This window comes from Copadichromis virginalis, linkage group LG3, assembly GCF_057382275.1.
Source record: "Copadichromis virginalis isolate Kocher_CV1m ecotype Utaka linkage group LG3, C_Virginalis_male_GT1.1, whole genome shotgun sequence".
Classification (NCBI taxonomy): domain Eukaryota; kingdom Metazoa; phylum Chordata; class Actinopteri; order Cichliformes; family Cichlidae; genus Copadichromis; species Copadichromis virginalis.
Genome location: NC_140620.1, coordinates 58,577,095 through 58,604,638, shown reverse-complemented (window position 1 = coordinate 58,604,638; position 27,544 = coordinate 58,577,095). Strand labels below are relative to the sequence as shown.

General features: G+C 57.6%; 7 non-coding genes and 9 pseudogenes across 7 annotated transcripts; all 16 read right to left on the bottom strand.

The window, feature by feature from the left end:
• Positions 1 to 2,377: 2,377 nt before the first annotated feature.
• Positions 2,378 to 2,496, bottom strand: LOC146715936 (5S ribosomal RNA; annotated as a pseudogene).
• A 935-nt stretch (positions 2,497 to 3,431) lies between these two features.
• On the bottom strand, positions 3,432 to 3,550 carry LOC146715935 (5S ribosomal RNA; annotated as a pseudogene).
• Positions 3,551 to 6,625: 3,075 nt separating this feature from the next.
• Positions 6,626 to 6,744, bottom strand: LOC146715934 (5S ribosomal RNA; annotated as a pseudogene).
• Positions 6,745 to 7,443: 699 nt separating this feature from the next.
• On the bottom strand, positions 7,444 to 7,562 carry LOC146715933 (5S ribosomal RNA; annotated as a pseudogene).
• Positions 7,563 to 10,319: 2,757 nt separating this feature from the next.
• On the bottom strand, positions 10,320 to 10,438 carry LOC146715932 (5S ribosomal RNA; annotated as a pseudogene).
• A 1,350-nt stretch (positions 10,439 to 11,788) lies between these two features.
• LOC146715931 (5S ribosomal RNA) lies at positions 11,789 to 11,907 on the bottom strand. Its single transcript, XR_014919624.1, has one exon. It is a non-coding gene; the product is annotated as a 5S ribosomal RNA (ribosomal RNA).
• Positions 11,908 to 13,122: 1,215 nt separating this feature from the next.
• On the bottom strand, positions 13,123 to 13,241 carry LOC146715930 (5S ribosomal RNA). Its single transcript, XR_014919843.1, has one exon. It is a non-coding gene; the product is annotated as a 5S ribosomal RNA (ribosomal RNA).
• Positions 13,242 to 13,979: 738 nt separating this feature from the next.
• LOC146715929 (5S ribosomal RNA) lies at positions 13,980 to 14,098 on the bottom strand. Its single transcript, XR_014919623.1, has one exon. It is a non-coding gene; the product is annotated as a 5S ribosomal RNA (ribosomal RNA).
• A 1,135-nt stretch (positions 14,099 to 15,233) lies between these two features.
• LOC146715928 (5S ribosomal RNA) lies at positions 15,234 to 15,352 on the bottom strand. Its single transcript, XR_014919842.1, has one exon. It is a non-coding gene; the product is annotated as a 5S ribosomal RNA (ribosomal RNA).
• A 1,840-nt stretch (positions 15,353 to 17,192) lies between these two features.
• LOC146715927 (5S ribosomal RNA) lies at positions 17,193 to 17,311 on the bottom strand (annotated as a pseudogene).
• A 933-nt stretch (positions 17,312 to 18,244) lies between these two features.
• Positions 18,245 to 18,363, bottom strand: LOC146715926 (5S ribosomal RNA). The gene has a single exon (XR_014919621.1). It is a non-coding gene; the product is annotated as a 5S ribosomal RNA (ribosomal RNA).
• A 3,161-nt stretch (positions 18,364 to 21,524) lies between these two features.
• On the bottom strand, positions 21,525 to 21,643 carry LOC146715925 (5S ribosomal RNA; annotated as a pseudogene).
• A 1,337-nt stretch (positions 21,644 to 22,980) lies between these two features.
• LOC146715924 (5S ribosomal RNA) lies at positions 22,981 to 23,099 on the bottom strand (annotated as a pseudogene).
• A 1,256-nt stretch (positions 23,100 to 24,355) lies between these two features.
• On the bottom strand, positions 24,356 to 24,474 carry LOC146715923 (5S ribosomal RNA). Its single transcript, XR_014919869.1, has one exon. It is a non-coding gene; the product is annotated as a 5S ribosomal RNA (ribosomal RNA).
• A 1,053-nt stretch (positions 24,475 to 25,527) lies between these two features.
• On the bottom strand, positions 25,528 to 25,646 carry LOC146715922 (5S ribosomal RNA). Its single transcript, XR_014919620.1, has one exon. It is a non-coding gene; the product is annotated as a 5S ribosomal RNA (ribosomal RNA).
• A 1,543-nt stretch (positions 25,647 to 27,189) lies between these two features.
• LOC146715921 (5S ribosomal RNA) lies at positions 27,190 to 27,308 on the bottom strand (annotated as a pseudogene).
• Positions 27,309 to 27,544: the final 236 nt, after the last annotated feature.

Here is a 27,544-nt window from a genome sequence, read left to right as displayed (position 1 = left end):
CAGGCCCTGGTGTGGTGTAAGTCGCCTCAGCCAGAAGCCACAGGCACTGGTGTGGTGTAAGTGGCCTCAGCCAGCAGCAAAAGGGCCCTGGTGTGGTGTAAGTCGCCTCAGCCAGCAGCCACAGGCCCTGGTGTGGTGTAGATGGCCTCAGCCAGCAGCCACAGGCCCTGGTGTGGTGTAAGTGGCCTCAGCCAGCAGCCACAGGCCCTGGTGTGGTCTAAGTGGCCTCAGCCAGAAGCACAGGGCCTGGTGTGATATGAGTGGCCTCAGCAAGAGCCACAGGCCCTGGTGTGGTGTAAGTGGCCTGAGCAAGAGCCACAGGCCCTGGTGTGGTGTAAGTGGCCTGAGCAAGAGCCACAGGCCCTGGTGTGGTGTAGGTGGCCTCAGCCAGCAGCCACAGGCCCTGGTGTGGTGTAGGTGGCCTCAGCCAGCAGCCACAAGCCCTTGTGTGGTGTAAGTGGCCTCAGCCAGCAGCCACAGGCCCTGGTGTGGTGTAAGTGGCCTCGGCCAGTGCCACAGGCCCTGGTGTGGTGTAAGTGGCCTGAGCAAGAGCCACAGACCATGGTGTGGTGTAATTGGCCTCAATAGCAACTAAGGCCCTGGTGTGGTGTAAGTGGCCTCAGCCAGAGCCACAGGCCCTGATGTGGTGTAAGTGGCCCCAGCCGGTCACTCAGGCCCTGGTGTGGTGTAAGTGGCCTGAGCAAGAGCCACAGGCCCTGGTGTGGTGTAAGTGGCCTCAGCCAGCAGCCACAGGCCCTGGTGTGGTGTAAGTGGCCTGAGCAAGTGCCACAGGCCCTGGTGTGGTGTAAGTGGCCTGAGCAAGTGCCACAGGCCCTGGTGTGGTGTAAGTGGCCTCAATAGCAAATAAGGCCCTGGTGTGGTGTAAGTGGCCTGAGCAAGAACCACAGGGCCTGGTTTGGTGAAGATGGCCTCGGCCAGAAGCGCAGGGCCTGGTGTGATGTGAGTGGCCTGAGCAAGAGCCACAGGCCCTGGTGTGGTGTAAGTGGCCTCAGCCAGCAGCCACAGGCCCTGGTGTGGTGTAAGTGGCCTCAGCCAGAAGCCACAGGCACTGGTGTGGTGTAAGTGGCCTCAGCCAGCAGCAAAAGGGCCCTGGTGTGGTGTAGGTGGCCTCAGCCAGCAGCCACAGGCCCTGGTGTGGTGTAAGTGGCCTCAATAGCAACTAAGGCCCTGGTGTGGTGTAAGTGGCTTCAGCCAGCAGCCACAGGCCCTGGTGTGGTGTAAGTGGCCTCAGCCAGCAGCCACAGGCCCTGGTGTGGTGTAGGTGGCCTCAGCCAGCAGCCACAGGCCCTGGTGTGGTGTAAGTGGCCTCAATAGCAACTAAGGCCCTGGTGTGGTGTAAGTGGCTTCAGCCAGCAGCCACAGGCTCTGGTGTGGTGTAACTGGCCTCAGCCAGCAGCCACAGGCCCTGATGTGGTGTAAGTGGCCCCAGCCGGTCACTCAGGCCCTGGTGTGGTGTAGGTGGCATCAGCCAGCAGCCACAGGCCCTGGTGTGGTGTAAGTCGCCTCAGCCAGAAGCCACAGGCACTGGTGTGGTGTAAGTGGCCTCAGCCAGCAGCAAAAGGGCCCTGGTGTGGTGTAAGTCGCCTCAGCCAGCAGCCACAGGCCCTGGTGTGGTGTAGGTGGCCTCAGCCAGCAGCCACAGGCCCTGGTGTGGTGTAAGTGGCCTCAGCCAGCAGCCACAGGCCCTGTTGTGGTGTAAGTGGCTTCAGCCAGCAGCCACAGGCCCTGGTGTGGTGTAAGTGGCCTCAGCCAGTGCCACAGGCCCTGGTGTGGTGTAAGTGGCCTGAGCAAGAGCCACAGACCCTGGTGTGGTATAATTGGCCTCAGCCAGCAGCCACAGGCCCTGGTGTGGTGTAAGTCGCCTCAGACAGAAGCCACAGGCACTGGTGTGGTGTAAGTGGCCTCAGCCAGCAGCAAAAGGGCCCTGGTGTGGTATAAGTCGCCTCAGCCAGCAGCCACAGGCCCTGGTGTGGTGCAGGTGGCCTCAGCCAGCAGCCACAGGCCCTGGTGTGGTGTAAGTGGCCTGAGCAAGAGCCACATACCCTGGTGTGGTGTAATTGGCCTCAATAGCAACTAATGCCCTGGTGTGGTGTAAGTGGCCTCAGCCAGCAGCCACAGGCCCTGGTGTGGTGTAAGTGGCCTCAGCCAGAGCCACAGGCCCTGATGTGGTGTAAGTGGCCCCAGCCGGTCACTCAGGCCCTGGTGTGGTGTAGGTGGCATCAGCTAGCAGCACAAGACATTGGAAAACAGCCAAAAGCAATGTCGTTAATGTGCCCTCATTAATGGGGAGCTGCTTTTGGTCTTTTAATACACCCCTTCTCTGGATCAAAAGCGGTTCAATGACATGAAAATGAAAGGCTTACAGCACCAGGTATTCCCAGGCAGTCTCCTATCCAAGTACTAACCAAGCCCAGCCCTGCTCAGCTTCCGAGATCAGACGAGGTCGGGCGTGCTCAGGGTGGTATGGCCGTAAGCTGCTGGGCCCAGCACAATGTCTCAATTTATGGATTCAGGTGATAAGGTGGCAAGTACCTGAAGTTACGAAGACAATCCTATAACCCTACCTTCATGTTTGCATAATACCCTAACCCAAAGGCTCAGTTTAGCATTTATCCAACAGCACAGGCCCTGGATTGTTGAAGATGGCCTCAGGAACCAGCACAGGGCCTGGTGTGTTGTACATGGCCACAGCTAGCAGCACAGGGCCTGGTTTGGTGAAGATGGCCTCGGCCAGAAGCGCAGGGCCTGGTGTGATGTGAGTGGCCTGAGCAAGAGCCACAGGCCCTGGTGTGGTGTAATTGGCCTCAATAGCAACTAAGGCCCTGGTGTGGTGTAAGTGGCCTGAGCAAGAGCCACATACCCTGGTGTGGTGTAATTGGCCTCAATAGCAACTAAGGCCCTGGTGTGGTGTAGGTGGCCTCAGCCAGCAGCCACAGGCCCTGGTGTGGTGTAAGTGGCCTCAGCCAGAGCAACAGGCCCTGATGTGGTGTAAGTGGCCCCAGCCGGTCACTCAGGCCCTGGTGTGGTGTAGGTGGCATCAGCTAGCAGCCACAGGCCCTGGTGTGGTGTAAGTGGCCTCAGCCAGTGCCACAGGCCCTGGTGTGGTGTAAGTGGCCTGAGCAAGAGCCACAGACCCTGGTGTGGTGTAATTGGCCTCAATAGCAACTAAGGCCCTGGTGTGGTGTAGGTGGCCTCAGCCAGCAGCCACAGGCCCTGGTGTGGTGTAAGTGGCCTCAGCCAGCAGCCACAGGCCCTGGTGTGGTGTAAGTGGCATCAGCTAGCAGCACAAGACATTGGAAAACAGCCAAAAGCAATGTCGTTAATGTGCCCTCATTAATGGGGAGCTGCTTTTGGTCTTTTAATACACCCCTTCTCTGGATCAAAAGCGGTTCAATGACATGAAAATGAAAGGCTTACAGCACCAGGTATTCCCAGGCAGTCTCCCATCCAAGTACTAACCAAGCCCAGGCCTGCTTAGCTTCCGAGATCAGACGAGGTCGGGCGTGCTCAGGGTGGTATGGCCGAAAGCTGCTGGCTCCAGCACAATGTCTCAATTTATGGATTCAAGTGATTAGGTGGCAAGTACCTGAAGTTACGAAGACAATCCTATAACCATACCTGCATGTTTGCATAATACCCTAACCCAAAGGCTCAGTTTGGCATTTATCCAACAGCACAGGCCCTGGATTGTTGAAGATGGCCTCAAGAACCAGCACAGGACCTGGTGTGTTTTACATGGCCACAGCAAGCAGCACAGGGCCTGGTTTGGTGAAGATGGCCTCAGCAAGCAGCCACAGGCCCTGGTTTGGTGTAAGTGGCCTCAGCCAGCAGCCACAGGCCCTGGTGTGGTGTAAGTGGCCTCAGCCAGCAGCCACAGGCCCTGGTGTGGTCTAAGTGGCCTCAGCCAGTGCCACAGGCCCTGGTGTGGTGTAAGTGGCCTGAGTAAGAGCCACAGGCCCTGGTGTGGTGTAAGTGGCCTCAGCCAGCAGCCACAGGCCCTGGTGTGGTGTAAGTGGCCTGAGCAAGTGCCACAGGCCCTGGTGTGGTGTAAGTGGCCTAAGCCAGAGCCACAGGCCCTGGTGTGGTGTAAGTGGCCTGAGCAAGAGCCACAGGGCCTGGTTTGGTGAAGATGGCCTCGGCCAGAAGCGCAGGGCCTGGTGTGATGTGAGTGGCCTGAGCAAGAGCCACAGGCCCTGGTGTGGTGTAAGTGGCCTCAGCCAGCAGCCACAGGCCCTGGTGTGGTGTAAGTCGCCTCAGCCAGAAGCCACAGGCACTGGTGTGGTGTAAGTGGCCTCAGCCAGCAGCAAAAGGGCCCTGGTGTGGTGTAAGTCGCCTCAGCCAGCAGCCACAGGCCCTGGTGTGGTGTAGATGGCCTCAGCCAGCAGCCACAGGCCCTGGTGTGGTGTAAGTGGCCTCAGCCAGCAGCCACAGGCCCTGGTGTGGTCTAAGTGGCCTCAGCCAGAAGCACAGGGCCTGGTGTGATATGAGTGGCCTCAGCAAGAGCCACAGGCCCTGGTGTGGTGTAAGTGGCCTGAGCAAGAGCCACAGGCCCTGGTGTGGTGTAAGTGGCCTGAGCAAGAGCCACAGGCCCTGGTGTGGTGTAGGTGGCCTCAGCCAGCAGCCACAGGCCCTGGTGTGGTGTAGGTGGCCTCAGCCAGCAGCCACAAGCCCTTGTGTGGTGTAAGTGGCCTCAGCCAGCAGCCACAGGCCCTGGTGTGGTGTAAGTGGCCTCGGCCAGTGCCACAGGCCCTGGTGTGGTGTAAGTGGCCTGAGCAAGAGCCACAGACCATGGTGTGGTGTAATTGGCCTCAATAGCAACTAAGGCCCTGGTGTGGTGTAAGTGGCCTCAGCCAGAGCCACAGGCCCTGATGTGGTGTAAGTGGCCCCAGCCGGTCACTCAGGCCCTGGTGTGGTGTAAGTGGCCTGAGCAAGAGCCACAGGCCCTGGTGTGGTGTAAGTGGCCTCAGCCAGCAGCCACAGGCCCTGGTGTGGTGTAAGTGGCCTGAGCAAGTGCCACAGGCCCTGGTGTGGTGTAAGTGGCCTGAGCAAGTGCCACAGGCCCTGGTGTGGTGTAAGTGGCCTCAATAGCAAATAAGGCCCTGGTGTGGTGTAAGTGGCCTGAGCAAGAACCACAGGGCCTGGTTTGGTGAAGATGGCCTCGGCCAGAAGCGCAGGGCCTGGTGTGATGTGAGTGGCCTGAGCAAGAGCCACAGGCCCTGGTGTGGTGTAAGTGGCCTCAGCCAGCAGCCACAGGCCCTGGTGTGGTGTAAGTGGCCTCAGCCAGAAGCCACAGGCACTGGTGTGGTGTAAGTGGCCTCAGCCAGCAGCAAAAGGGCCCTGGTGTGGTGTAGGTGGCCTCAGCCAGCAGCCACAGGCCCTGGTGTGGTGTAAGTGGCCTCAATAGCAACTAAGGCCCTGGTGTGGTGTAAGTGGCTTCAGCCAGCAGCCACAGGCCCTGGTGTGGTGTAAGTGGCCTCAGCCAGCAGCCACAGGCCCTGGTGTGGTGTAGGTGGCCTCAGCCAGCAGCCACAGGCCCTGGTGTGGTGTAAGTGGCCTCAATAGCAACTAAGGCCCTGGTGTGGTGTAAGTGGCTTCAGCCAGCAGCCACAGGCTCTGGTGTGGTGTAACTGGCCTCAGCCAGCAGCCACAGGCCCTGATGTGGTGTAAGTGGCCCCAGCCGGTCACTCAGGCCCTGGTGTGGTGTAGGTGGCATCAGCCAGCAGCCACAGGCCCTGGTGTGGTGTAAGTCGCCTCAGCCAGAAGCCACAGGCACTGGTGTGGTGTAAGTGGCCTCAGCCAGCAGCAAAAGGGCCCTGGTGTGGTGTAAGTCGCCTCAGCCAGCAGCCACAGGCCCTGGTGTGGTGTAGGTGGCCTCAGCCAGCAGCCACAGGCCCTGGTGTGGTGTAAGTGGCCTCAGCCAGCAGCCACAGGCCCTGTTGTGGTGTAAGTGGCCTCAGCCAGCAGCCACAGGCCCTGGTGTGGTGTAAGTGGCCTCAGCCAGTGCCACAGGCCCTGGTGTGGTGTAAGTGGCCTGAGCAAGAGCCACAGACCCTGGTGTGGTATAATTGGCCTCAGCCAGCAGCCACAGGCCCTGGTGTGGTGTAAGTCGCCTCAGACAGAAGCCACAGGCACTGGTGTGGTGTAAGTGGCCTCAGCCAGCAGCAAAAGGGCCCTGGTGTGGTATAAGTCGCCTCAGCCAGCAGCCACAGGCCCTGGTGTGGTGTAGGTGGCCTCAGCCAGCAGCCACAGGCCCTGGTGTGGTGTAAGTGGCCTGAGCAAGAGCCACATACCCTGGTGTGGTGTAATTGGCCTCAATAGCAACTAATGCCCTGGTGTGGTGTAAGTGGCCTCAGCCAGCAGCCACAGGCCCTGGTGTGGTGTAAGTGGCCTCAGCCAGAGCCACAGGCCCTGATGTGGTGTAAGTGGCCCCAGCCGGTCACTCAGGCCCTGGTGTGGTGTAGGTGGCATCAGCTAGCAGCACAAGACATTGGAAAACAGCCAAAAGCAATGTCGTTAATGTGCCCTCATTAATGGGCAGCTGCTTTTGGTCTTTTAATACACCCCTTCTCTGGATCAAAAGCGGTTCAATGACATTAAAATGAAAGGCTTACAGCACCAGGTATTCCCAGGCAGTCTCCTATCCAAGTACTAACCAAGCCCAGCCCTGCTCAGCTTCCGAGATCAGACGAGGTCGGGCGTGCTCAGGGTGGTATGGCCGTAAGCTGCTGGGCCCAGCACAATGTCTCAATTTATGGATTCAGGTGATTAGGTGGCAAGTACCTGAAGTTACGAAGACAATCCTATAACCCTACCTTCATGTTTGCATAATACCCTAACCCAAAGGCTCAGTTTAGCATTTATCCAACAGCACAGGCCCTGGATTGTTGAAGATGGCCTCAGGAACCAGCACAGGGCCTGGTGTGTTGTACATGGCCACAGCTAGCAGCACAGGGCCTGGTTTGGTGAAGATGGCCTCGGCCAGAAGCGCAGGGCCTGGTGTGATGTGAGTGGCCTGAGCAAGAGCCACAGGCCCTGGTGTGGTGTAATTGGCCTCAATAGCAACTAAGGCCCTGGTGTGGTGTAAGTGGCCTGAGCAAGAGCCACATACCCTGGTGTGGTGTAATTGGCCTCAATAGCAACTAAGGCCCTGGTGTGGTGTAGGTGGCCTCAGCCAGCAGCCACAGGCCCTGGTGTGGTGTAAGTGGCCTCAGCCAGAGCCACAGGCCCTGATGTGGTGTAAGTGGCCCCAGCCGGTCACTCAGGCCCTGGTGTGGTGTAGGTGGCATCAGCTAGCAGCACAAGACATTGGAAAACAGCCAAAAGCAGTGTCGTTAATGTGCCCTCATTAATGGGCAGCTGCTTTTGGTCTTTTAATACACCCCTTCTCTGGATCAAAAGCGGTTCAATGATATGAAAATGAAAGGCTTACAGCACCAGGTATTCCCAGGCAGTCTCCCATCCAAGTACTAACCAAGCCCAGCCCTGCTTAGCTTCCGAGATCAGACGAGGTCTGGCGTGCTCACGGTGGTATGGCCGTAAGCTGCTGCCTCCAGCACAATGTCTCAATTTATGGATTCAAGTGATTAGGTGGCAAGTACCTGAAGTTACGAAGACAATGCTATAACCATACCTGCATGTTTGCATAATACCCTAACCCAAAGGCTCAGTTTGGCATTTATCCAACAGCACAGGCCCTGGATTGTTGAAGATGGCCTCAGGAACCAGCACAGGGCCTGGTGTGTTGTACATGGCCACAGCAAGGAGCACAGGGCCTGGTTTGGTGAAGATGGCCTCGGCCAGAAGCGCAGGGCCTGGTGTGATGTGAGTGGCCTGAGCAAGAGCCACAGGCCTTGGTGTGGTGTAAGTGGCCTCAGCCAGCAGCCACAGGCCCTGGTGTGGTGTAAGTCGCCTCAGCCAGAAGCCACAGGCACTGGTGTGGTCTAAGTGGCCTCAGCCAGCAGCCACAGGCCCTGGTGTGGTGTAGGTGGCCTCAGCCAGCAGCCACAGGCCCTGGTGTGGTGTAAGTGGCCTCAGCCAGCAGCCACAGGCCCTGGTGTGGTGTAAGTGGCCTGAGCAAGAGCCACAGGCCCTGGTGTGGTGTAAGTGGCCTCAGCCAGCAGCCACAGGCCCTGGTGTGGTGTAAGTGGCCTGAGCAAGTGCCACAGGCCCTGGTGTGGTGTAAGTGGCCTGAGCAAGTGCCACAGGCCCTGGTGTGGTGTAAGTGGCCTCAATAGCAAATAAGGCCCTGGTGTGGTGTAAGTGGCCTGAGCAAGAACCACAGGGCCTGGTTTGGTGAAGATGGCCTCGGCCAGAAGCGCAGGGCCTGGTGTAATGTGAGTGGCCTGAGCAAGAGCCACAGGCCCTGGTGTGGTGTAAGTGGCCTCAGCCAGCAGCCACAGGCCCTGGTGTGGTGTAAGTGGCCTCAGCCAGAAGCCACAGGCACTGGTGTGGTGTAAGTGGCCTCAGCCAGCAGCAAAAGGGCCCTGGTGTGGTGTAGGTGGCCTCAGCCAGCAGCCACAGGCCCTGGTGTGGTGTAAGTGGCCTCAATAGCAACTAAGGCCCTGGTGTGGTGTAAGTGGCTTCAGCCAGCAGCCACAGGCCCTGGTGTGGTGTAAGTGGCCTCAGCCAGCAGCCACAGGCCCTGGTGTGGTGTAGGTGGCCTCAGCCAGCAGCCACAGGCCCTGGTGTGGTGTAAGTGGCCTCAATAGCAACTAAGGCCCTGGTGTGGTGTAAGTGGCTTCAGCCAGCAGCCACAGGCTCTGGTGTGGTGTAACTGGCCTCAGCCAGCAGCCACAGGCCCTGATGTGGTGTAAGTGGCCCCAGCCGGTCACTCAGGCCCTGGTGTGGTGTAGGTGGCATCAGCCAGCAGCCACAGGCCCTGGTGTGGTGTAAGTCGCCTCAGCCAGAAGCCACAGGCACTGGTGTGGTGTAAGTGGCCTCAGCCAGCAGCAAAAGGGCCCTGGTGTGGTGTAAGTCGCCTCAGCCAGCAGCCACAGGCCCTGGTGTGGTGTAGGTGGCCTCAGCCAGCAGCCACAGGCCCTGGTGTGGTGTAAGTGGCCTCAGCCAGCAGCCACAGGCCCTGGTGTGGTGTAAGTGGCCTCAGCCAGCAGCCACAGGCCCTGGTGTGGTGTAAGTGGCCTCAGCCAGTGCCACAGGCCCTGGTGTGGTGTAAGTGGCCTCAGCCAGCAGCCACAGGCCCTGGTGTGGTGTAAGTCGCCTCAGACAGAAGCCACAGGCACTGGTGTGGTGTAAGTGGCCTCAGCCAGCAGCAAAAGGGCCCTGGTGTGGTATAAGTCGCCTCAGCCAGCAGCCACAGGCCCTGGTGTGGTGTAGGTGGCCTCAGCCACCAGCCACAGGCCCTGGTGTGGTGTAAGTAGCCTCAGCCAGCAGCCACAGGCCCTGGTGTGGTGTAATAGGCCTCAGCCAGCAGCCACAGGCCCTGGTGTGGTGTAAGTGGCCTCAGCCAGTGCCACAGGCCCTGGTGTGGTGTAAGTGGCCTGAGCAAGAGCCACAGGCCCTGGTGTGGTGTAAGTGGCCTGAGCAAGAGCCACAGACCCTGGTGTGGTGTAATTGGCCTCAATAGCAACTAATGCCCTGGTGTGGTGTAGGTGGCCTCAGCCAGCAGCCACAGGCCCTGGTGTGGTGTAAGTGGCCTGAGCAAGAGCCACAGGCCCTGGTGTGGTGTAAGTGGCCTGAGCAAGAGCCACAGACCCTGGTGTGGTGTAATTGGCCTCAATAGCAACTAATGCCCTGGTGTGGTGTAGGTGGCCTCAGCCAGCAGCCACAGGCCCTGGTGTGGTGAAAGTGGCCTCAGCCAGAGCCACAGGCCCTGATGTGGTGTAAGTGGCCTCAGCCAGCAGCCACAGGCCCTGGTGTGGTGTAAGTGGCCTGAGCAAGTGCCACAGGCCCTGGTGTGGTGTAAGTGGCCTGAGCAAGTGCCACAGGCCCTGGTGTGGTGTAAGTGGCCTCAATAGCAAATAAGGCCCTGGTGTGGTGTAAGTGGCCTGAGCAAGAACCACAGGGCCTGGTTTGGTGAAGATGGCCTCGGCCAGAAGCGCAGGGCCTGGTGTGATGTGAGTGGCCTGAGCAAGAGCCACAGGCCCTGGTGTGGTGTAAGTGGCCTCAGCCGGTCACTCAGGCCCTGGTGTGGTGTAGGTGGCATCAGCTAGCAGCACAAGACATTGGAAAACAGCCAAAAGCAGTGTCGTTAATGTGCCCTCATTAATGGGCAGCTGCTTTTGGTCTTTTAATACACCCCTTCTCTGGATCAAAAGCGGTTCAATGACATGAAAAGGAAAGGCTTACAGCACCAGGTATTCCCAGGCAGTCTCCCATCCAAGTACTAACCAAGCCCAGCCCTGCTTAGCTTCCGAGATCAGACGAGGTCGGGCCTGCTCAGGGTGGTATGGCCGTAAGCTGCTGGCCGTAAGCTGCTGGCCCCAGCACAATGTCTCAATTTATGGATTCAAGTGATTAGGTGGCAAGTACCTGAAGTTACGAAAACAATCCTATAACCATACCTGCATGTTTGCATAATACCCTAACCCAAAGGCTCAGTTTGGCATTTATCCAACAGCACAGGCCCTGGATTGTTGAAGATGGCCTCAGGAACCAGCACAGGGCCTGGTGTGTTGTACATGGCCACAGCAAGCAGCACAGGGCCTGGTTTGGTGAAGATGGCCTCGGCCAGAAGCGCAGGGCCTGGTGTGATGTGAGTGGCCTGAGCAAGAGCCACAGGCCTTGGTGTGGTGTAAGTGGCCTCAGCCAGCAGCCACAGGCCCTGGTGTGGTGTAAGTCGCCTCAGCCAGAAGCCACAGGCCCTGGTGTGGTGTAAGTGGCCTCAGCCAGCAGCCACAGGCCCTGGTGTGGTGTAAGTGGCCTCAGCCAGTGCCACAGGCCCTGGTGTGGTGTAAGTGGCCTGAGCAAGAGCCACAGACCCTGGTGTGGTGTAATTGGCCTCAGCCAGCAGCCACAGGCCCTGGTGTGGTGTAAGTCGCCTCAGACAGAAGCCACAGGCACTGGTGTGGTGTAAGTGGCCTCAGCCAGCAGCAAAAGGGCCCTGGTGTGGTATAAGTCGCCTCAGCCAGCAGCCACAGGCCCTGGTGTGGTGTAGGTGGCCTCAGCCACCAGCCACAGGCCCTGGTGTGGTGTAAGTGGCCTCAGCCAGCAGCAAAAGGGCCCTGGTGTGGTGTAAGTGGCCTCAGCCAGCAGCCACAGGCCCTGGTGTGGTGTAAGTGGCCTCAGCCAGTGCCACAGGCCCTGGTGTGGTGTAAGTGGCCTGAGCAAGAGCCACAGGCCCTGGTGTGGTGTAAGTGGCCTGAGCAAGAGCCACAGACCCTGGTGTGGTGTAATTGGCCTCAATAGCAACTAATGCCCTGGTGTGGTGTAGGTGGCCTCAGCCAGCAGCCACAGGCCCTGGTGTGGTGAAAGTGGCCTCAGCCAGAGCCACAGGCCCTGATGTGGTGTAAGTGGCCTCAGCCAGCAGCCACAGGCCCTGGTGTGGTGTAAGTGGCGTCAGCCAGTGCCACAGGCCCTGGTGTGGTGTAAGTGGCCTGAGCAAGAGCCAAAGACCCTGGTGTGGTGTAATTGGCCTCAATAGCAACTAAGGCCCTGGTGTGGTGTAGGTGGCATCAGCTAGCAGCACAAGACATTGGAAAACAGCCAAAAGCAATGTCGTTAATGTGCCCTCATTAATGGGGAGCTGCTTCTGGTCTTTTAATACACCCCTTCTCTGGATCAAAAGCGGTTCAATGACATGAAAATCAAAGGCTTACAGCACCAGGTATTCCCAGGCAGTCTCCCATCCAAGTACTAACCAAGCCCAGCCCTGCTTAGCTTCCGAGATCAGACGAGGTCGGGCGTGCTCAGGGTGGTATGGCCGTAAGCTGCTGGCCCCAGCACAATGTCTCAATTTATGGATTCAAGTGATTAGGTGGCAAGTACCTGAAGTTACGAAGACAATGCTATAACCATACCTGCATGTTTGCATAATACCCTAACCCAAAGGCTCAGTTTGGCATTTATCCAACATCACAGGCCCTGGATTGTTGAAGATGGCCTCAGGAACCAGCACAGGGCCTGGTGTGTTGTACATGGCCACAGCAAGGAGCACAGGGCCTGGTTTGGTGAAGATGGCCTCGGCCAGAAGCGCAGGGCCTGGTGTGATGTGAGTGGCCTGAGCAAGAGCCACAGGCCTTGGTGTGGTGTAAGTGGCCTCAGCCAGAAGCCACAGGCACTGGTGTGGTGTAAGTGGCCTCAGCCAGCAGCCACAGGCCCTGGTGTGGTGTAAGTGGCCGCAGCCAGCAGCCACAGGCCCTGGTGTGGTGTAAGTCGCCTCAGCCAGAAGCCACAGGCACTGGTGTGGTGTAAGTGGCCTCAGCCAGCAGCCACAGGCCCTGGTGTGGTGTAGTTGGCCTCAGCCAGCAGCCACAGGCCCTGGTGTGGTGTAGGTGGCCTCAGCCAGCAGCCACAGGCCCTGGTGTGGTGTAAGTGGCCTCAGCCAGCAGCCACAGGCCCTGGTGTGGTGTAAGTGGCCTGAGCAAGAGCCACAGGCCCTGGTGTGGTGTAAGTGGCCTGAGCAAGAGCCACAGACCCTGGTGTGGTGTAATTGGCCTCAATAGCAACTAATGCCCTGGTGTGGTGTAGGTGGCCTCAGCCAGCAGCCACAGGCCCTGGTGTGGTGTAAGTGGCCTCAGCCAGCAGCCACAGGCCCTGGTGTGGTGTAAGTGGCCTGAGCAAGTGCCACAGGCCTGGTGTGGTGTAAGTGGCCTGAGCAAGAGCCACAGACCCTGGTGTGGTGTAATTGGCCTCAATAGCAACTAAGGCCCTGGTGTGGTGTAGGTGGCCTCAGCCAGCAGCCACAGGCCCTGGTGTGGTGTAAGTGGCCTCAGCCAGAGCCACAGGCCCTGATGTGGTGTAAGTGGCCCCAGCCGGTCACTCAGGCCCTGGTGTGGTGTAGGTTGCATCAGCTAGCAGCACAAGACATTGGAAAAGAGCCAAAAGCAATGTCGTTAATGTGCCCTCATTAGTGGGCAGCTGCTTTTGGTCTTTTAATACACCCCTTCTCTGGATCAAAAGCGGTTCAATGACATGAAAATTAAAGGCTTACAGCACCAGGTATTCCCAGGCAGTCTCCCATCCAAGTACTAACCAAGCCCAGCCCTGCTTAGCTTCCGAGATCAGACGAGGTCGGGCGTGCTCAGGGTGGTATGGCCATAAGCTGCTGGCCCCAGCACAATGACTCAATTTATGGATTCAAGTGATTAGGTGGCAAGTACCTGAAGTTACGAAGACAATCCTATAACCATACCTGCATGTTTGCATAATACCCTAACCCAAAGGCTCAGTTTAGCATTTATCCAACAGCACAGGCCCTGGATTGTTGAAGATGGCCTCAGGAACCAGCACAGGGCCTGGTGTGTTGTACATGGCCACAGCTAGCAGCACAGGGCCTGGTTTGGTGAAGATGGCCTCGGCCAGAAGAGCAGGGCCTGGTGTGATGTGAGTGGCCTGAGCAAGAGCCACATACCCTGGTGTGGTGTAATTGGCCTCAATAGCAACTAAGGCCCTGGTGTGGTGTAGGTGGCCTCAGCCAGCAGCCACAGGCCCTGGTGTGGTGTAAGTGGCCTCAATAGCAACTAAGGCCCTGGTGTGGTGTAAGTGGCCTGAGCAAGAGCCACATACCCTGGTGTGGTGTAATTGGCCTCAATAGCAACTAAGGCCCCGGTGTGGTGTAGGTGGCCTCAGCCAGGAGCCACAGGCCCTGGTGTGGTGTAAGTGGCCCCAGCCGGTCACTCAGGCCCTGGTGTGGTGTAGGTGGCATCAGCTAGCAGCACAAGACATTGGAAAACAGCCAAAAGCAATGTCGTTAATGTGCCCTCATTAATGGGGAGCTGCTTCTGGTCTTTTAATACACCCCTTCTCTGGATCAAAAGCGGTTCAATGACATGAAAATGAAAGGCTTACAGCACCAGGTATTCCCAGGCAGTCTCCCATCCAAGTACTAACCAAGCCCAGCCCTGCTTAGCTTCCGAGATCAGACGAGGTCGGGCGTGCTCAGGGTGGTATGGCCGTAAGCTGCTGGCCCCAGCACAATGTCTCAATTTATGGATTCAAGTGATTAGGTGGCAAGTACCTGAAGTTACGAAGACAATGCTATAACCATACCTGCATGTTTGCATAATACCCTAACCCAAAGGCTCAGTTTGGCATTTATCCAACAGCACAGGCCCTGGATTGTTGAAGATGGCCTCAGGAACCAGCACAGGGCCTGGTGTGTTGTACATGGCCACAGCAAGGAGCACAGGGCCTGGTTTGGTGAAGATGGCCTCGGCCAGAAGCGCAGGGCCTGGTGTGATGTGAGTGGCCTGAGCAAGAGCCACAGGCCTTGGTGTGTTGTAAGTGGCCTCAGCCAGCAGCCACAGGCCCTGGTGTGGTGTAAGTCGCCTCAGCCAGAAGCCACAGGCACTGGTGTGGTGTAAGTGGCCTCAGCCAGCAGCCACAGGCCCTGGTGTGGTGTAGGTGGCCTCAGCCAGCAGCCACAGGCCCTGGTGTGGTGTAGGTGGCCTCAGCCAGCAGCCACAGGCCCTGGTGTGGTGTAAGTGGCCTCAGCCAGCAGCCACAGGCCCTGGTGTGGTGTAAGTGGCCTGAGCAAGAGCCACAGGCCCTGGTGTGGTGTAAGTGGCCTGAGCAAGAGCCACAGACCCTGGTGTGGTGTAATTGGCCTCAATAGCAACTAATGCCCTGGTGTGGTGTAGGTGGCCTCAGCCAGCAGCCACAGGCCCTGGTGTGGTGTAAGTGGCCTCAGCCAGCAGCCACAGGCCCTGGTGTGGTGTAAGTGGCCTGAGCAAGTGCCACAGGCCTGGTGTGGTGTAAGTGGCCTGAGCAAGAGCCACAGACCCTGGTGTGGTGTAATTGGCCTCAATAGCAACTAAGGCCCTGGTGTGGTGTAGGTGGCCTCAGCCAGCAGCCACAGGCCCTGGTGTGGTGTAAGTGGCCTCAGCCAGAGCCACAGGCCCTGATGTGGTGTAGATGGCCCCAGCCGGTCACTCAGGCCCTGGTGTGGTGTAGGTGGCATCAGCTAGCAGCACAAGACATTGGAAAAGAGCCAAAAGCAATGTCGTTAATGTGCCCTCATTAGTGGGCAGCTGCTTTTGGTCTTTTAATACACCCCTTCTCTGGATCAAAAGCGGTTCAATGACATGAAAATGAAAGGCTTACAGCACCAGGTATTCCCAGGCAGTCTCCCATCCAAGTACTAACCAAGCCCAGCCCTGCTTAGCTTCCGAGATCAGACGAGGTCGGGCGTGCTCAGGGTGGTATGGCCATAAGCTGCTGGCCCCAGCACAATGACTCAATTTATGGATTCAAGTGATTAGGTGGCAAGTACCTGAAGTTACGAAGACAATCCTATAACCATACCTGCATGTTTGCATAATACCCTAACCCAAAGGCTCAGTTTAGCATTTATCCAACAGCACAGGCCCTGGATTGTTGAAGATGGCCTCAGGAACCAGCACAGGGCCTGGTGTGTTGTACATGGCCACAGCTAGCAGCACAGGGCCTGGTTTGATGAAGATGGCCTCGGCCAGAAGAGCAGGGCCTGGTGTGATGTGAGTGGCCTGAGCAAGAGCCACATACCCTGGTGTGGTGTAATTGGCCTCAATAGCAACTAAGGCCCTGGTGTGGTGTAGGTGGCCTCAGCCAGCAGCCACAGGCCCTGGTGTGGTGTAAGTGGCCTCAATAGCAACTAAGGCCCTGGTGTGGTGTAAGTGGCCTGAGCAAGAGCCACATACCCTGGTGTGGTGTAATTGGCCTCAATAGCAACTAAGGCCCTGGTGTGGTGTAGGTGGCCTCAGCCAGCAGCCACAGGCCCTGGTGTGGTGTAAGTGGCCCCAGCCGGTCACTCAGGCCCTGGTGTGTTTTACATGGCCACAGCAAGCAGCACAGGGCCTGGTTTGGTGAAGATGGCCTCATCAAGCAGCCACAGGCCCTGGTTTGGTGTAAGTGGCCTCAGCCAGCAGCCACAGGCCCTGGTGTGGTGTAAGTGGCCTCAGCCAGCAGCCACAGGCCCTGGTGTGGTCTAAGTGGCCTCAGCCAGTGCCACAGGCCCTGGTGTGGTGTAAGTGGCCTGAGTAAGAGCCACAGGCCCTGGTGTGGTGTAAGTGGCCTCAGCCAGCAGCCACAGGCCCTGGTGTGGTGTAAGTGGCCTGAGCAAGTGCCACAGGCCCTGGTGTGGTGTAAGTGGCCTAAGCCAGAACCACAGGCCCTGGTGTGGTGTAAGTGGCCTGAGCAAGAGCCACAGGGCCTGGTTTGGTGAAGATGGCCTCGGCCAGAAGCGCAGGGCCTGGTGTGATGTGAGTGGCCTGAGCAAGAGCCACAGGCCCTGGTGTGGTGTAATTGGCCTCAATAGCAACTAAGGCCCTGGTGTGGTGTAAGTGGCCTGAGCAAGAGCCACATACCCTGGTGTGGTGTAATTGGCCTCAATAGCAACTAAGGCCCTGGTGTGGTGTAGGTGGCCTCAGCCAGCAGCCACAGGCCCTGGTGTGGTGTAAGTGGCCTCAGCCAGAAGCCACATGCACTGGTGTGGTGTAAGTGGCCTCAGCCAGCAGCAAAAGGGCCCTGGTGTGGTGTAAGTGGCCTCAGCCAGCAGCCACAGGCCCTGGTGTGGTGTAGGTGGCCTCAGCCAGCAGCCACAGGCCCTGGTGTGGTGTAAGTGGCCTCAATAGCAACTAAGGCCCTGGTGTGGTGTAAGTGGCCTCAGCCAGCAGCCACAGGCCCTGGTGTGGTGTAGGTGGCCTCAGCCAGCAGCCACAGGCCCTGGTGTGGTGTAAGTGGCCTCAATAGCAACTAAGGCCCTGGTGTGGTGTAAGTGGCTTCAGCCAGCAGCCACAGGCTCTGGTGTGGTGTAACTGGCCTCAGCCAGCAGCCACAGGCCCTGGTGTGGTGTAAGTGGCCTCAGCCAGAGCCACAGGCCCTGATGTGGTGTAAGTGGCCCCAGCCGGTCACTCAGGCCCTGGTGTGGTGTAGGTGGCATCAGCTAGCAGCACAAGACATTGGAAAACAGCCAAAAGCAGTGTCGTTAATGTGCCCTCATTAATGGGCAGCTGCTTTTGGTCTTTTAATACACCCCTTCTCTGGATCAAAAGCGGTTCAATGACATGAAAATGAAAGGCTTACAGCACCAGGTATTCCCAGGCAGTCTCCCATCCAAGTACTAACCAAGCCCAGCCCTGCTTAGCTTCAGAGATCAGACGAGGTCGGGCGTGCTCAGGGTGGTATGGCCGTAAGCTGCTGGCTCCAGCACAATGTCTCAATTTATGGATTCAAGTGATTAGGTGGCAAGTACCTGAAGTTACGAAGACAATGCTATAACCATACCTGCATGTTTGCATAATACCCTAACCCAAAGGCTCAGTTTGGCATTTATCCAACAGCACAGGCTCTGGATTGTTGAAGATGGCCTCAGGAACCAGCACAGGGCCTGGTGTGTTGTACATGGCCACAGCAAGGAGCACAGGGCCTGGTTTGGTGAAGATGGCCTCGGCCAGAAGCGCAGGGCCTGGTGTGATGTGAGTGGCCTGAGCAAGAGCCACAGGCCTTGGTGTGGTGTAAGTGGCCTCAGCCAGCAGCCACAGGCCCTGGTGTGGTGTAAGTCGCCTCAGCCAGAAGCCACAGGCACTGGTGTGGTGTAAGTGGCCTCAGCCAGCAGCCACAGGCCCTGGTGTGGTGTAAGTGGCCTCAGCCAGCAGCCACAGGCCCTGGTGTGGTGTAGGTGGCCTCAGCCAGCAGCCACAGGCCCTGGTGTGGTGTAAGTGGCCTCAGCCAGCAGCCACAGGCCCTGGTGTGGTGTAAGTGGCCTGAGCAAGTGCCACAGGCCTGGTGTGGTGTAAGTGGCCTGAGCAAGAGCCACAGACCCTGGTGTGGTGTAATTGGCCTCAATAGCAACTAAGGCCCTGGTGTGGTGTAGGTGGCCTCAGCCAGCAGCCACAGGCCCTGGTGTGGTGTAAGTGGCCTCAGCCAGAGCCACAGGCCCTGATGTGGTGTAAGTGGCCCCAGCCGGTCACTCAGGCCCTGGTGTGGTGTAGGTGGCATCAGCTAGCAGTACAAGACATTGGAAAAGAGCCAAAAGCAATGTCGTTAATGTGCCCTCATTAATGGGCTTTTGGTCTTTTAATACACCCCTTCTCTGGATCAAAAGCGGTTCAATGACATGAAAATGAAAGGCTTACAGCACCAGGTATTCCCAGGCAGTCTCCCATCCAAGTACTAACCAAGCCCAGCCCTGCTTAGCTTCCGAGATCAGACGAGGTCGGGCGTGCTCAGGGTGGTATGGCCGTAAGCTGCTGGCCCCAGCACAATGTCTCAATTTATGGATTCAAGTGATTAGGTGGCAAGTACCTGAAGTTACGAAGACAATCCTATAACCATACCTGCATGTTTGCATAATACCCTAACCAAAAGGCTCAGTTTGGCATTTATCCAACAGCACAGGCCCTGGATTGTTGAAGATGGCCTCAAGAACCAGCACAGGACCTGGTGTGTTTTACATGGCCACAGCAAGCAGCACAGGGCCTGGTTTGGTGAAGATGGCCTCAGCAAGCAGCCACAGGCCCTGGTGTGGTGTGAGTGGCCTCAGCCAGCAGCCACAGGCCCTGGTGTGGTGTGAGTGGCCTCAGCCAGCAGCCACAGGCCCTGGTGTGGTCTAAGTGGCCTCAGCCAGTGCCACAGGCCCTGGTGTGGTGTAAGTGGCCTAAGCCAGAGCCACAGGCCCTGGTGTGGTGTAAGTGGCCTCAATAGCAAATAAGGCCCTGGTGTGGTGTAAGTGGCCTGAGCAAGAACCACAGGGCCTGGTTTGGTGAAGATGGCCTCGGCCAGAAGCGCAGGGCCTGGTGTGATGTGAGTGGCCTGAGCAAGAGCCACAGGCCCTGGTGTGGTGTAAGTGGCCTCATTCAGCAGCCACAGGCCCTGGTGTGGTGTAAGTGGCCTCAGCCAGAAGCCACATGCACTGGTGTGGTGTAAGTGGCCTCAGCCAGCAGCAAAAGGGCCCTGGTGTGGTGTAGGTGGCCTCAGCCAGCAGCCACAGGCCCTGGTGTGGTGTAAGTGGCCTCAATAGCAACTAAGGCCCTGGTGTGGTGTAAGTCGCCTCAGCCAGCAGCCACAGGCCCTGGTGTGGTGTAGGTGGCCTCAGCCACCAGCCACAGGCCCTGGTGTGGTGTAAGTGGCCTCAGCCAGCAGCCACAGGCCCTGGTGTGGTGTAAGTGGCCTGAGCAAGTGCCACAGGCCTGGTGTGGTGTAAGTCGCCTCAGCCAGAAGCCACAGGCACTGGTGTGGTGTAAGTGGCCTCAGCCAGCAGCCACAGGCCCTGGTGTGGTGTAGGTGGCCTCAGCCAGCAGCCACAGGCCCTGGTGTGGTGTAAGTGGCCTCAGCCAGCAGCCACAGGCCCTGGTGTGGTGTAAGTGGCCTGAGCAAGAGCCACAGGCCCTGGTGTGGTGTAAGTGGCCTGAGCAAGAGCCACAGACCCTGGTGTGGTGTAATTGGCCTCAATAGCAACTAATGCCCTGGTGTGGTGTAGGTGGCCTCAGCCAGCAGCCACAGGCCCTGGTGTGGTGTAAGTGGCCTCAGCCAGCAGCCACAGGCCCTGGTGTGGTCTAAGTGGCCTCAGCCAGTGCCACAGGCCCTGGTGTGGTGTAAGTGGCCTAAGCCAGAGCCACAGGCCCTGGTGTGGTGTAAGTGGCCTCAATAGCAAATAAGGCCCTGGTGTGGTGTAAGTGGCCTGAGCAAGAACCACAGGGCCTGGTTTGGTGAAGATGGCCTCGGCCAGAAGCGCAGGGCCTGGTGTGATGTGAGTGGCCTGAGCAAGAGCCACAGGCCCTGGTGTGGTGTAAGTGGCCTCATTCAGCAGCCACAGGCCCTGGTGTGGTGTAAGTGGCCTCAGCCAGAAGCCACATGCACTGGTGTGGTGTAAGTGGCCTCAGCCAGCAGCAAAAGGGCCCTGGTGTGGTGTAGGTGGCCTCAGCCAGCAGCCACAGGCCCTGGTGTGGTGTAAGTGGCCTCAATAGCAACTAAGGCCCTGGTGTGGTGTAAGTGGCTTCAGCCAGCAGCCACAGGCCCTGGTGTGGTGTAAGTGGCCTCAGCCAGCAGCCACAGGCCCTGGTGTGGTGTAGGTGGCCTCAGCCAGCAGCCACAGGCCCTGGTGTGGTGTAAGTGGCCTGAGCAAGTGCCACAGGCCTGGTGTGGTGTAAGTCGCCTCAGCCAGAAGCCACAGGCCCTGGTGTGGTGTAAGTGGCCTCAGCCAGCAGCCACAGGCCCTGGTGTGGTGTAGGTGGCCTCAGCCAGCAGCCACAGGCCCTTGTGTGGTGTAAGTGGCCTCAGCCAGCAGCCACAGGCCGTGGTGTGGTGTAAGTGGCCTCAGCCAGTGCCACAGGCCCTGGTGTGGTGTAATTGGCCTCAATAGCAACTAAGGCCCTGGTGTGGTGTAAGTGGCCTGAGCAAGAGCCACATACCCTGGTGTGGTGTAATTGGCCTCAATAGCAACTAAGGCCCTGGTGTGGTGTAGGTGGCCTCAGCCAGCAGCCACAGGCCCTGGTGTGGTGTAAGTGGCCTCAGCCAGAGCAACAGGCCCTGATGTGGTGTAAGTGGCCCCAGCCGGTCACTCAGGCCCTGGTGTGGTGTAGGTGGCATCAGCTAGCAGCACAAGACAATGGAAAACAGCCAAAAGCAATGTCGTTAATGTGCCCTCATTAATGGGGAGCTGCTTCTGGTCTTTTAATACACCCCTTCTCTGGATCAAAAGCGGTTCAATGACATGAAAATGAAAGGCTTACAGCACCAGGCCCTGGATTGTTGAAGATGGCGTCAGGAACCAGCACAGGGCCTGGTGTGTTGTACATGGCCACAGCAAGCAGCACAGGGCCTGGTTTGGTGAAGATGGCCTCGGCCAGAAGCACAGGGCCTGGTGTGATATGAGTGGCCTGAGCAAGAGCCACAGGCCCTGGTGTGTTGTAAGTGGCCTCAGCCAGCAGCCACAGGCCCTGGTGTGGTGTAGGTGGCCTCAGCCAGCAGCCACAGGCCCTTGTGTGGTGTAATTGGCCTCAATAGCAACTAAGGCCCTGGTGTGGTGTAGGTGGCCTCAGCCAGCAGCCACAGGCCCTGGTGTGGTGTAAGTGGCCTCAGCCAGTGCCACAGGCCCTGGTGTGGTGTAAGTGGCCTGAGCAAGAGCCACAGACCCTGGTGTGGTGTAATTGGCCTCAATAGCAACTAAGGCCCTGGTGTGGTGTAGGTGGCCTCAGCCAGCAGCCACAGGCCCTGGTGTGGTGTAAGTGGCCTCAGCCAGCAGCCACAGGCCCTGGTGTGGTGTAAGTGGCATCAGCTAGCAGCACAAGACATTGGAAAACAGCCAAAAGCAATGTCGTTAATGTGCCCTCATTAATGGGGAGCTGCTTTTGGTCTTTTAATACACCCCTTCTCTGGATCAAAAGCGGTTCAATGACATGAAAATCAAAGGCTTACAGCACCAGGTATTCCCAGGCAGTCTCCCATCCAAGTACTAACCAAGCCCAGCCCTGTTTAGCTTCCGAGATCAGACGAGGTCAGGCGTGCTCAGGGTGGTATGGCCGTAAGCTGCTGGCTCCAGCACAATGTCTCAATTTATGGATTCAAGTGATTAGGTGGCAAGTACCTGAAGTTACGAAGACAATGCTATAACCATACCTGCATGTTTGCATAATACCCTAACCCAAAGGCTCAGTTTGGCATTTATCCAACAGCACAGGCCCTGGATTGTTGAAGATGGCCTCAGGAACCAGCACAGGGCCTGGTGTGTTGTACATGGCCACAGCAAGGAGCACAGGGCCTGGTTTGGTGAAGATGGCCTCGGCCAGAAGCGCAGGGCCTGGCGTGATATGAGTGGCCTGAGCAAGAGCCACAGGCCCTGGTGTGATGTGAGTGGCCTGAGCAAGAGCCACAGGCCCTGGTGTGGTGTAAGTGGCCTCAGCCAGCAGCCACAGGCCCTGGTGTGGTGTAAGTCGCCTCAGCCAGAAGCCACAGGCACTGGTGTGGTGTAAGTGGCCTCAGCCAGCAGCCACAGGCCCTGGTGTGGTGTAGGTGGCCTCAGCCAGCAGCCACAGGCCCTGGTGTGGTGTAGGTGGCCTCAGCCAGCAGCCACAGGCCCTGGTGTGGTGTAAGTGGCCTCAGCCAGCAGCCACAGGCCCTGGTGTGGTGTAAGTGGCCTGAGCAAGAGCCACAGGCCCTGGTGTGTTGTAAGTGGCCTGAGCAAGAGCCACAGACCCTGGTGTGGTGTAATTGGCCTCAATAGCAACTAATGCCCTGGTGTGGTGTAGGTGGCCTCAGCCAGCAGCCACAGGCCCTGGTGTGGTGTAAGTGGCCTCAGCCAGCAGCCACAGGCCCTGGTGTGGTGTAAGTCGCCTCAGCCAGAAGTCACAGGCACTGGTGTGGTGTAAGTGGCCTCAGCCAGCAGCAAAAGGGCCCTGGTGTGGTGTAAGTGGCCTCAGCCAGCAGCCACAGGCCCTGGTGTGGTGTAGGTGGCCTCAGCCAGCAGCCACAGGCCCTTGTGTGGTGTAATTGGCCTCAATAGCAACTAAGGCCCTGGTGTGGTGTAGGTGGCCTAAGCCAGCAGCCACAGGCCCTGGTGTGGTGTAAGTGGCCTCAGCCAGTGCCACAGACCCTTGTGTGGTGTAATTGGCCTCAATAGCAACTAAGGCCCTGGTGTGGTGTAGGTGGCCTCAGCCAGCAGCCACAGGCCCTGGTGTGGTGTAAGTGGCCTCAGCCAGCAGCCACAGGCCCTGGTGTGGTGTAAGTGGCATCAGCTAGCAGCACAAGACATTGGAAAACAGCCAAAAGCAATGTCGTTAATGTGCCCTCATTAATGGGCAGCTGCTTTTGGTCTTTTAATACACCCCTTCTCTGGATCAAAAGCGGTTCAATGACATGAAAATGAAAGGCTTACAGCACCAGGTATTCCTAGGCAGTCTCCCATCCAAGTACTAACCAAGCCCAGCCCTGCTTAGCTTCCAAGATCAGACGAGGTCGGGCGTGCTCAGGGTGGTATGGCCGTAAGCTGCTGGCCCCAGCACAATGTCTCAATTTATGGATTCAAGTGATTAGGTGGCAAGTACCTGAAGTTACGAAGACAATCCTATAACCATACCTGCATGTTTGCATAATACCCTAACCCAAAGGCTCAGTTTGGCATTTATCCAACAGCACAGGCCCTGGATTGTTGAAGATGGCCTCAAGAACCAGCACAGGACCTGGTGTGTTTTACATGGCCACAGCAAGCAGCACAGGGCCTGGTTTGGTGAAGATGGCCTCAGCAAGCAGCCACAGGCCCTGGTGTGATATGAGTGGCCTGAGCAAGAGCCACAGGCCCTGGTGTGTTGTAAGTGGCCTCAGCCAGCAGCCACAGGCCCTGGTGTGGTGTAAGTGGCCTGAGCAAGAGCCACAGACCCTGGTGTGGTGTAATTGGCCTCAGCCAGCAGCCACAGGCCCTGGTGTGGTGTAAGTCGCCTCAGACAGAAGCCACAGGCACTGGTGTGGTGTAAGTGGCCTCAGCCAGCAGCAAAAGGGCCCTGGTGTGGTGTAAGTCGCCTCAGCCAGCAGCCACAGGCCCTGGTGTGGTGTAGGTGGCCTCAGCCACCAGCCACAGGCCCTGGTGTGGTGTAAGTGGCCTCAGCCAGCAGCCACAGGCCCTGGTGTGGTGTAAGTGGCCTCAGCCAGCAGCCACAGGCCCTGGTGTGGTGTAAGTGGCCTCAGCCAGTGCCACAGGCCCTGGTGTGGTGTAAGTGGCCTGAGCAAGAGCCACAGGCCCTGGTGTGGTGTAAGTGGCCTGAGCAAGAGCCACAGACCCTGGTGTGGTGTAATTGGCCTCAATAGCAACTAATGCCCTGGTGTGGTGTAGGTGGCCTCAGCCAGCAGCCACAGGCCCTGGTGTGGTGTAAGTGGCCTGAGCAAGAGCCACAGGCCCTGGTGTGGTGTAAGTGGCCTGAGCAAGAGCCACAGACCCTGGTGTGGTGTAATTGGCCTCAATAGCAACTAATGCCCTGGTGTGGTGTAGGTGGCCTCAGCCAGCAGCCACAGGCCCTGGTGTGGTGAAAGTGGCCTCAGCCAGAGCCACAGGCCCTGATGTGGTGTAAGTGGCCCCAGCCGGTCACTCAGGCCCTTGTGTGGTGTAGGTTGCATCAGCTAGCAGCACAAGACATTGGAAAAGAGCCAAAAGCAGTGTCGTTAATGTGCCCTCATTAATGGGCAGCTGCTTTTGGTCTTTTAATACACCCCTTCTCTGGATCAAAAGCGGTTCAATGACATGAAAATCAAAGGCTTACAGCACCAGGTATTCCCAGGCAGTCTCCTGTCCAAGTACTAACCAAGCCCAGCCCTGCTTAGCTTCCGAGATCAGACGAGGTCGGGCGTGCTCAGGGTGGTATGGCCGTAAGCTGCTGGCTCCAGCACAATGTCTCAATTTGTGGATTCAAGTGATTAGGTGGCAAGTACCTGAAGTTACGAAGACAATGCTATAACCATACCTGCATGTTTGCATAATACCCTAACCCAAAGGCTCAGTTTGGCATTTATCCAACAGCACAGGCCCTGGATTGTTGAAGATGGCCTCAGGAACCAGCACAGGGCCTGGTGTGTTGTACATGGCCACAGCAAGGAGCACAGGGCCTGGTTTGGTGAAGATGGCCTCGGCCAGAAGCGCAGGGCCTGGTGTGATGTGAGTGGCCTGAGCAAGAGCCACAGGCCTTGGTGTGGTGTAAGTGGCCTCAGCCAGCAGCCACAGGCCCTGGTGTGGTGTAAGTGGCCTGAGCCAGCAGCCACAGGCCCTGGTGTGGTGTAAGTGGCCTGAGCAAGAGCCACAGGCCCTGGTGTGGTGTAAGTGGCCTGAGCCAGCAGCCACAGGCCCTGGTGTGGTGTAAGTGGCCTGAGCAAGTGCCACAGGCCTGGTGTGGTGTAAGTCGCCTCAGCCAGAAGCCACAGGCACTGGTGTGGTGTAAGTGGCCTCAGCCAGCAGCCACAGGCCCTGGTGTGGTGTAAGTGGCCTGAGCAAGTGCCACAGGCCTGGTGTAGTGTAATTGGCCTCAATAGCAACTAAGGCCCTGGTGTGGTGTAGGTGGCCTCAGCCAGCAGCCACAGGCCCTGGTGTGGTGTAAGTGGCCTCAATAGCAAATAAGGCCCTGGTGTGGTGTAAGTGGCCTCAGCCAGCAGCCACAGGCCCTGGTGTGGTGTAAGTGGCCTCAGCCAGTGCCACAGGCCCTGGTGTGGTGTAAGTGGCCTGAGCAAGAGCCAAAGACCCTGGTGTGGTGTAATTGGCCTCAATAGCAACTAAGGCCCTGGTGTGGTGTAGGTGGCATCAGCTAGCAGCACAAGACATTGGAAAACAGCCAGAAGCAATGTCGTTAATGTACCCTCATTAATGGGCAGCTGCTTTTAGTCTTTTAATACACCCCTTCTCTGGATCAAAAGCGGTTCAATGACATGAAAATGAAAGGCTTACAGCACCAGGTATTCCCAGGCAGTCTCCCATCCAAGTACTAACCAAGCCCAGCCCTGCTTAGCTTCCGAGATCAGACGAGGTCGGGCGTGCTCAGGGTGGTATGGCCGTAAGCTGCTGGCTCCAGCACAATGTCTCAATTTATGGATTCAAGTGATTAGGTGGCAAGTACCTGAAGTTACGAAGATAATCCTATAACCATACCTGCATGTTTGCATAATACCCTAACCCAAAGGCTCAGTTTGGCATTTATCCAACAGCACAGGCCCTGGATTGTTGAAGATGGCCTCAGGAACCAGCACAGGGCCTGATGTGTTGTACATGGCCACAGCAAGCAGCACAGGGCCTGGTTTGGTGAAGATGGCCTCGGCCAGAAGCACAGGGCCTGGTGTGATATGAGTGGCCTGAGCAAGAGCCACAGGCCCTGGTGTGTTGTAAGTGGCCTCAGCCAGCAGCCACAGGCCCTGGTGTGGTGTAGGTGGCCTCAGCCAGCAGCCACAGGCCCTTGTGTGGTGTAAGTGGCCTCAGCCAGCAGCCACAGGCCCTGGTGTGGTGTAAGTGGCCTCAGCCAGTGCCACAGGCCCTGGTGTGGTGTAATTGGCCTCAATAGCAACTAAGGCCCTGGTGTGGTGTAAGTGGCCTGAGCAAGAGCCACATACCCTGGTGTGGTGTAATTGGCCTCAATAGCAACTAAGGCCCTGGTGTGGTGTAGGTGGCCTCAGCCAGCAGCCACAGGCCCTGGTGTGGTGTAAGTGGCCTCAGCCAGAGCAACAGGCCCTGATGTGGTGTAAGTGGCCCCAGCCGGTCACTCAGGCCCTGGTGTGGTGTAGGTGGCATCAGCTAGCAGCACAAGACAATGGAAAACAGCCAAAAGCAATGTCGTTAATGTGCCCTCATTAATGGGGAGCTGCTTCTGGTCTTTTAATACACCCCTTCTCTGGATCAAAAGCGGTTCAATGACATGAAAATGAAAGGCTTACAGCACCAGGCCCTGGATTGTTGAAGATGGCGTCAGGAACCAGCACAGGGCCTGGTGTGTTGTACATGGCCACAGCAAGCAGCACAGGGCCTGGTTTGGTGAAGATGGCCTCGGCCAGAAGCACAGGGCCTGGTGTGATATGACTGGCCTGAGCAAGAGCCACAGGCCCTGGTGTGTTGTAAGTGGCCTCAGCCAGCAGCCACAGGCCCTGGTGTGGTGTAGGTGGCCTCAGCCAGCAGCCACAGGCCCTTGTGTGGTGTAATTGGCCTCAATAGCAACTAAGGCCCTGGTGTGGTGTAGGTGGCCTCAGCCAGCAGCCACAGGCCCTGGTGTGGTGTAAGTGGCCTCAGCCAGTGCCACAGGCCCTGGTGTGGTGTAAGTGGCCTGAGCAAGAGCCACAGACCCTGGTGTGGTGTAATTGGCCTCAATAGCAACTAAGGCCCTGGTGTGGTGTAGGTGGCCTCAGCCAGCAGCCACAGGCCCTGGTGTGGTGTAAGTGGCCTCAGCCAGCAGCCACAGGCCCTGGTGTGGTGTAAGTGGCATCAGCTAGCAGCACAAGACATTGGAAAACAGCCAAAAGCAATGTCGTTAATGTGCCCTCATTAATGGGGAGCTGCTTTTGGTCTTTTAATACACCCCTTCTCTGGATCAAAAGCGGTTCAATGACATGAAAATCAAAGGCTTACAGCACCAGGTATTCCCAGGCAGTCTCCCATCCAAGTACTAACCAAGCCCAGCCCTGTTTAGCTTCCGAGATCAGACGAGGTCAGGCGTGCTCAGGGTGGTATGGCCGTAAGCTGCTGGCTCCAGCACAATGTCTCAATTTATGGATTCAAGTGATTAGGTGGCAAGTACCTGAAGTTACGAAGACAATGCTATAACCATACCTGCATGTTTGCATAATACCCTAACCCAAAGGCTCAGTTTGGCATTTATCCAACAGCACAGGCCCTGGATTGTTGAAGATGGCCTCAGGAACCAGCACAGGGCCTGGTGTGTTGTACATGGCCACAGCAAGGAGCACAGGGCCTGGT